Here is a 7,611-nt window from a genome sequence, read left to right as displayed (position 1 = left end):
TCATAGTGTTCCAACTTCTTTTCTTTTCTTCCAGATGATCTTAGTTCTTCTTAGCCCTTGCATTGCCATATGCATTTTAGAGTTAGCCTGTCCATTTTTTTTTTTTTATAAAACCTGCTTGGGCTTTCATTGAAATTGCATTAAATCTGTAGGTCAGTTTAGGAAGCATTTTACATATTTAGTATGTTGAGTCTTCCAAGCCATGAATATGGTGTTTCTTCCACTTATTTGGTTTTGTTTTGTTTTGTTAATTTTATTTATTTATTTGACAGAGAGAAAGATCACAAGTAGGCAAAGAGGCAGGCAGAGAGACAGGGAAGCAGGGGCCCTGCTGAGCAGAGAGTGATGTGGGGCTCGATCCCAGGACCATGAGATCATGACCTGAGCCGAAGGCAGAAGCTTAACCCACTAAGCCACCGAGGTACCCCTCTTCCACTTATTTGTATCTCTTTAATTTATTATAGATAATGTTTTGTTGTTTTATGCAGAAAGATTACCTTTCATTATTTTTTAAAGATTTTATTTATTTTTGAAAGAGACAGAGAAAGAGAGAGAGCATGAGCAGGAGGTGGGGCAGAGGGAGACAGAGAAACAGACTCCCCATTGAGCAGAAAGCCCCATGTGGGGCTCAATCTCAGGGTCCTGGGATCATGACCTCAGCCAAAGGCAGGTGCTTACCTGACTGAGACACCCAGTCACCCCTCTTTCATTGTTCTTCACTAGATTTTGCTATTTTAATGCTTTTGGAAATTTTAATTTCTCAATTTTTATTTGTTCTTAGGATTAAGAAATAGAGATTTGGTCTATATTACCCAAAGCAATCTGCACATTTAAAACAATTCATATCAAAATACTAACAGCATTTTTCACAGAGCTAGAACAAACAGTCCTAAAATTTGTATGGAATTTAAAAGACCATGAATAACCAAAGCAACCTTGAAAAAGAAAAGCTAAGCTGGAGGCCTCACAATTCCAGGCTTCAAGTTATAGAACAAAGCTGTAATGATCAGGACCGTATGGTACTGGCACACAAACAGACACATAGATCAATAGAACTGAATAGAAAATCTGGAAATGAATCTTCAACTCTATGGTCAATTAATCTTTGACAAAATAGGAAAGATTATCCAATGGAAATAACACAGTCTCTTCAACAAATGGTGTTAGGAAAACTGAACAGCAACATGCAAGAGAATACAATTAGATCAATTTCTTACACCATACACAAAAAGAAATTCAAAATGGATGAAAGACATAAATGTGAGACAGGATGCCATTAAAATCCTAGAAGAAAACAAAGGCAGTAACCTCTTTGACTTCAGCTGTAGCAACTTCCTACTAGATATCCTGAGGCAAGGGAAACAAAAGCAAAAATAAACTATTGGGACTTCGTCAAAGTAAAAAGCTTCTACACAGCAAAGGAAACAATTGACAAAACTAAAAGGCAGCCTATGGAACGGAAGATATTTTTGAAGGACATATCTGATAATGTTACAGGATTTGTGTCCCCTTAGTAGCCACAGTTCTTGGTCACACCAGTTTGAAGAATGAAGTCATCATAGATGAGAAAGAGTGGTGGGCAGCAAAGTCAAATTTACCAAGCAAGTGTAAAAAAGTCCCTGGAAAAGGAGAGGGGCCTGAGTGGGTTGCCTCCAGAGTTTCTAAGGTGAGGGGTTTATATGAGCTCTTTTGAGGAACTATCTTGAGCAATCAGGGTGTGCTGAATCATGCCAACCAGGGCTTCGGTCACGTATTGTCTACCTATGGGTTAGTGTCCACATGCTAATGGCCTTTTTTTTGCTAACATCTGGGGGCTTATGTCTTAACTGCCACTTACCTGTGACATTGATAAATACTTTTGTGGTTAGTTGTCTTCTTTTAGGACATTTTGCAGAGGTCATTTCTGCAAAGGCTGCAAAGCAGAAAGTCAGGGCAGTCCTGCCCAAGCTGCAAAACAGGATGTCAGTGCTGTTTTATCTTAGCCATCCTGACTCCATATTTCCTTGTTGAGGACCCTGGCCCTGACCACCTAGCAGTCCAACTAACTCCTAACAATAAACGGTTAGTATACAAAATCCGCAAAGAACTTATAAAACGTGGGGCATCAGGGTCCTCTGTTGGTTAAGTGTCTGACTCTTAATTTTGGCTCAGGTCATGATCTCAGGGTGGTGAGATCCAGCGCCATGTTAGGCTCTGTGTTGGGCTCTGCACTGGGCATGGAGCCACTTAAGATTGTCTCTTTCTCTTTCTCTGCCACTCCCCTGCCTAAAACAACAACAAACAAACAACAGCAACAACAAAACTTATAAAACTCAACACCCAAAATACAAATCCAGTTTAAAAATGGACAGAAGGGGCACCTGGGTGGCTCAGTGGGTTAAAGCCTCTGCCTTCGGCTCAGGTCATGATCCCAGGGTCCTAGGATCGAGCCCCCATCGGGCTCTCTGCTCAGCAGGGAGCCTGCTTCCTCCTCTCTCTCTCTCTGCCTGGCTCTCTGCCTACTTGTAATCTCTGTCTGTCAAATAAATAAATAAAATCTTAAAAAAAAAATAAAAATGGACAGAAGACATGAACAGATATTTTTTTAAAGAAGACATACCGATGGCTAGCAGACACATGAAAAGATGCTCAACATCACTCATCATCAGGGAAGTGCAAATCAGAAGTACAATAAGACAACACCTCACACCAGTCAGTATGGCTAAAATTAACAACGCAGGAAACAACAGGTGTTGGTGAAGATGTGGAGGAAAGGAAACCCTCCTGCACTGTTGGTGGTACTGCAAACTGTGGCAGCCACTCTGGAAAAAGTATGGAGGTTCCTCAAAAAGTTAAAAATAGAACTACCCTATCATCCAGCATTTGCAGGACTAGGTATTTACCCAAAGGATACAAAAATACTAATTTGAAGGGACACGTGCACCCCAATGTTTATAGCAGCATTAGCAACAATAGCCAAATCATGAAAAGAGCCCAAATGTCCATTGATTGATGACAGGATAAAGAAGATGTAAAATACATATACAATGGAATATTATTCAGCCATTAGAAAGAATGAAATCTTGTCCTTTGCAACATTAATGGAAGTACAGAGTATCACGCTAAGCAAAATAAGTCAGTCAGAGAAAGACAAATACCATATGATGTCACTCACATGTGGAAACTAAGAAACAAACCAATGATAATGGGTGGGGGAGAGAGGCAAATCAAGAAACAGGCTCTTAACTGTAGAGAACAAACTGAAGGTTACTAGAAGGTGGTGGGTGGGGGGATGGGCTAATTAGGTGGTAGGGATTAAGTGTACACTAGCAATGAGCACTGGGTGTTATATGAAAGAGTTGAATCACTAAATTGTACACCTGAAACTAATATTACACTATTACACTGACTGGAAATAAAAATTTAAAAACAAACAGGAAAATCACAAAATTGTTCGAATATCCCGACTTACCTAGGAATGAAAAACCTCTTATTAGGAGGATGGTGAGCAGCACAGAGGTATAAGCTTCTCAGGATTCCCTATATCTTATTGTAATTGCAATCAGTTTTGATTTTTCTAACCATTTTTTAAAGATTTTATTTATTTATTTAACAGGCAGAGATCACAAGTAGGCAGAGAGGCAGGCAGAGAGAGAGAGGAGGAAGCAGGCTCCCTGCTGAGCAGAGAGCCCGGATGCGAGACTCCATCCCAGGACCCTGGGCTCCTGACCTGAGCCGAAGGCAGAGGCTTTAAACCACTGAGCCACCCAGGTGCCCCCAGTTTGAATTTCTAGAAATTAATCTCTTTTATTCAAATTTTCAAATTTATTGGCATAGAGTTGTTTAAAATATTCTCTTAAAATGTTTCTAGTACTCATAGAATCTGTAGTGATATCTTCTTTTTCATTATTGATATTATCTATGACTTCTTTTCTTTTTTCTGGAACAATCTTACCAGGACATTATCAATGTTATTAATTCCTTCCAAAGAACCGGCTTTGAGTTACTTGATCCCCTCTATTATATATTTGCTTTATATTTCATAAATTTCTGATTTTATCTTTATTATTTCCTTCCTTCCAGTTTCAGTGGGTTGAATTTGCAATTCTTTTTGTAACCCCTTGAGATTAGAAAGTTATTTATTTGGATATTTAATAGTTAATTTACAGACATTTTTAATATTTTAACTTAAGGCTATAAATTTCCTCTTGAGCATGACTTTTGTCCAGTTAACAAGTTTGGATTTTCTGTATATTCACTACCAATTCAGTTTAAATATATGCTAATTTTTACTGTGACTTTTTAAACACATGCCTCATTTAGAACTATGTTCCTCAACTTCCGAACATCTGGAAATTTTCTGCTTTATTTATATGTCTTTTAAGTCTCTTTTTTCTAAATTAACATTATTGAATTATAATGTAAATACTATTAAATTATACTTATTATAAGTGAATAGTTCAATAAATTTTGACAATGTATGCACTGTGTAACCTCCAGCAAATTCAGGATGTTATACACGGCCATCTCCTCTCCTAAAGTTCCCTCATGCACTTCGTCATCAATTTTCCCACATCCCTGACCTAGGAAGCCACTATTGTGCTTTCTGTCACTATAGATTAAGATTTTCCTGTTGCAGAACTTCCTATAAATGGAATCCTGTACAGAATGTAATCTTTTATCATCTGACTTATTTTGTCAATATAGTGTTCTTGAGATTCATCTGTTTTTGTGGCATACATCTGTGCTTTGTTCCCACTTACTGCTGAGAAATATTTCATTGTACGGATATACCACAGTTTATTAATCCATTGATCTCTTGATGGTATTTGCATTTTTCTGGTTTGGGATTATTTTGAATAAAGTTGATACAAGTATTTGTCAACACATTTGCACACATACGTGTCTTTCCTGTCTTTCCCCATGGGAAATTGCTGGTGAAAATGACACTTGATAAGTAATTACTGAACCATTTTCCAAATGGATTGTATCATTTTATATTCCCACTTTATGAGTGGTAGTTGCTTCCCATCCTCAACAACCCTTGGTATTGCTGACCCTTTTAATTTTAGTCATTAGAGTGGTTGGTACTGATGTCTCATTGTTTTTAATGTATATTTGCTTCTAATGACTAATGGTGGCAAACAGTTTGCACTTTCTATATCTTTTTTTGTAAAGTGTTTGTTCAAATTTTGTGCTTGTATTTTAAAATTGGGTTAATTACCATCTTTACTATTCAGTATATTCAGTAAATACACATTTTATGTTGTTTTACTTACTTAATGGGATCTTTTAAAGAGCAGAAGTTTCTAATTTTGATGAGGTCCTATTTATTTATTTATTTATTTATAGTGTTTTTTAGCTTTTTGTGTCCCATTTTAGTTGATTTGCCTATCAATGGTCACAAAGCATATATATGTTTTATGGAAGATTTACAGATTTTTTTTTCCTTTATATTTGGGTGTATAGTTCATTCTGAGCTTATTTTTGTCTGTGGAGTGAGGTAAGTGTTGAAACCTTTTCTTTTTTTAACTCTAATTATCTTTTGGTTATTTATTTCTCGATTACTTGAATTGTCATCAGAGAATGACACAATTTCAGTGTTTTGGAACTTACTGAAACTTCATTTGTGGCTCATTGTGGATTATTTTGTCAAACGACCTATGTGGGAAGAATGTGTATCCAACAGTTGCTGATTATAGTGACTGACATATATATGTCAATTAGGAAAATTTTGTTCCTTGTACTATTAAGATCTTCTGAAGGTCTACTGATCTTCCTCCTCCTCCTTCTCTTCCTCCTTCCTCTTTTGGCTTGCTCCATCAGTTACTGAGAAACCTGGGTTAAAATTTCCCAGCATGATTGTGAATATACCTATTTTTCTCTTTTCTGGTTTTACATGTATGGTTTTGCTTTAAGTATTTCAAAAGTTTCTTGTTGGGGCGCCTGGGTGGCTCAGCAGGTTAAAGCCTCTGCCTTCAGCTCAGGTCATGATCCCAGGGTCCTGGGATCAAGCCCCGCATCGGGCTCTCTGCTTAGCAGGGAGCCTGCTTCCTCCTCTCTCTCTCTCTCTCTGCCTGCCTCTCTGCCTACTTGTAATCTCTGTCAAAAAAAAAAAAAAAAAGTTTCTTGTTAACTAATTTGATTTTAGAATATGATATCTTCCTGACGAATTAAACTTTTCATCACTTGAAATGTTCTTTTTATCTCTAAGTAAATGTTTTTACCTACATTATCTGATATTAGTATATCAGCTCTGTCTTGTTCAGCGTCTTCATGGTTTACACGTTTCTGTCCTTTTTACTTTAATCTTTGTGCATTCTTATATTTAAGATGCACCTCTTGCAAGCAGCACATAATATTTTCATGAACAAGTCTGACAAGAATTGCCTTCTAATTAGAATACTTAGCCTGTTTATATTTAACACAATTACTTATACTTGGAAATTTAAATTTAATGTTTGATTTTTCTTGATTTCCCTCTGCCACTCTTTCCCTCCCTCCTTCCTCCTCCTCTCTTCCTCTGTGCTGCAATGTTTTGAATTAGGTTGTTTATTATTCTATATTTCCCCTGTATTAGCTTGGTAATTATACATTTTCACTATTCTTTTAGCTCTCACTCTAGAAACTGCTACATGAACACTTGACTTGTTAAAGTCTGATAAAAAGTAGTATTTTAATTACTTTCCAAACAATGCGAAGCTCATAGAATAGTTTAACACCATTTACCCTTCTCTTACCTTTTGTGCTATTGTTGTCATGGATTTTATTTCTGTATATAATTTAAGCCCTTCCAGATATTATTATTTTAAATATTACACATTGATTAAGATTTATCCATGTATTTATCTTTTCTGTTGTTCTTCATTTCTTCCTGCTTCATTTCACTTTCTATCTGGAAGAATTTACCTTCATCTTTTTTTCTTTTACTTAAGAAAGAGAGCATGTGCACGCATGAGGGGGGAGGGGCAGAAGAAGAGGGAGATAATCCTAAGAAAGTTCCATGCCCAGCGCAGAGCCCATCTTGAAGCTCACTTTTCACAACCAGCATCATGGCCTGAGAGGAAATCAGGAGTCCAACACTTAACCAAGAGAGCCACCCAGGTGCCCCTGAAACAATTTACCTTCTGACTAAAGAACTCCCATTACTATTTCTTTAGTATAAATTGGTGAATAGTTCTCAGGATTTTTTTAAATTTGAAAATATCCCTATATTGCTTTCATTTTCAATGAGTGTCGAATTCCAGTACCGTTCTTGTCTTCTTGCTCTGATGTTAGATGTCATTTTATGTTTGTGACCTACCTTCTTTTGTTAAGAATTCAAAATCTGTCTTTTTGCTGCTATTTTGAAGATCATGTATCTTTTTCTTCTAGATCATATTAATATTTTCTTTGTCTTTGTTTTTTGGGGGTTTTTTGACCAGTTTTACTATGATGCACCTATATTCATTTTATCTGTATTTAATCTGAACGGGGTTTATAACCTCCTGAATTCATGACTTGACATTTTATAAAATTCTGTCCTTTGATCTTCAAATTTTGTTTCTGCTTCATTTGTCTCATCTGTTTTGTTTTGTTTTTTTCCTCTTTTCTTTTTTGGTACATTTCAATCATATATATGTTAAATATTTC

This window comes from Meles meles, chromosome 4 (assembly GCF_922984935.1).
Source record: "Meles meles chromosome 4, mMelMel3.1 paternal haplotype, whole genome shotgun sequence".
Lineage (NCBI taxonomy): Eukaryota > Metazoa > Chordata > Mammalia > Carnivora > Mustelidae > Meles > Meles meles.
The sequence above is the reverse complement of the archived record's forward strand: the minus strand, read 5'-3'. Positions refer to the sequence as shown.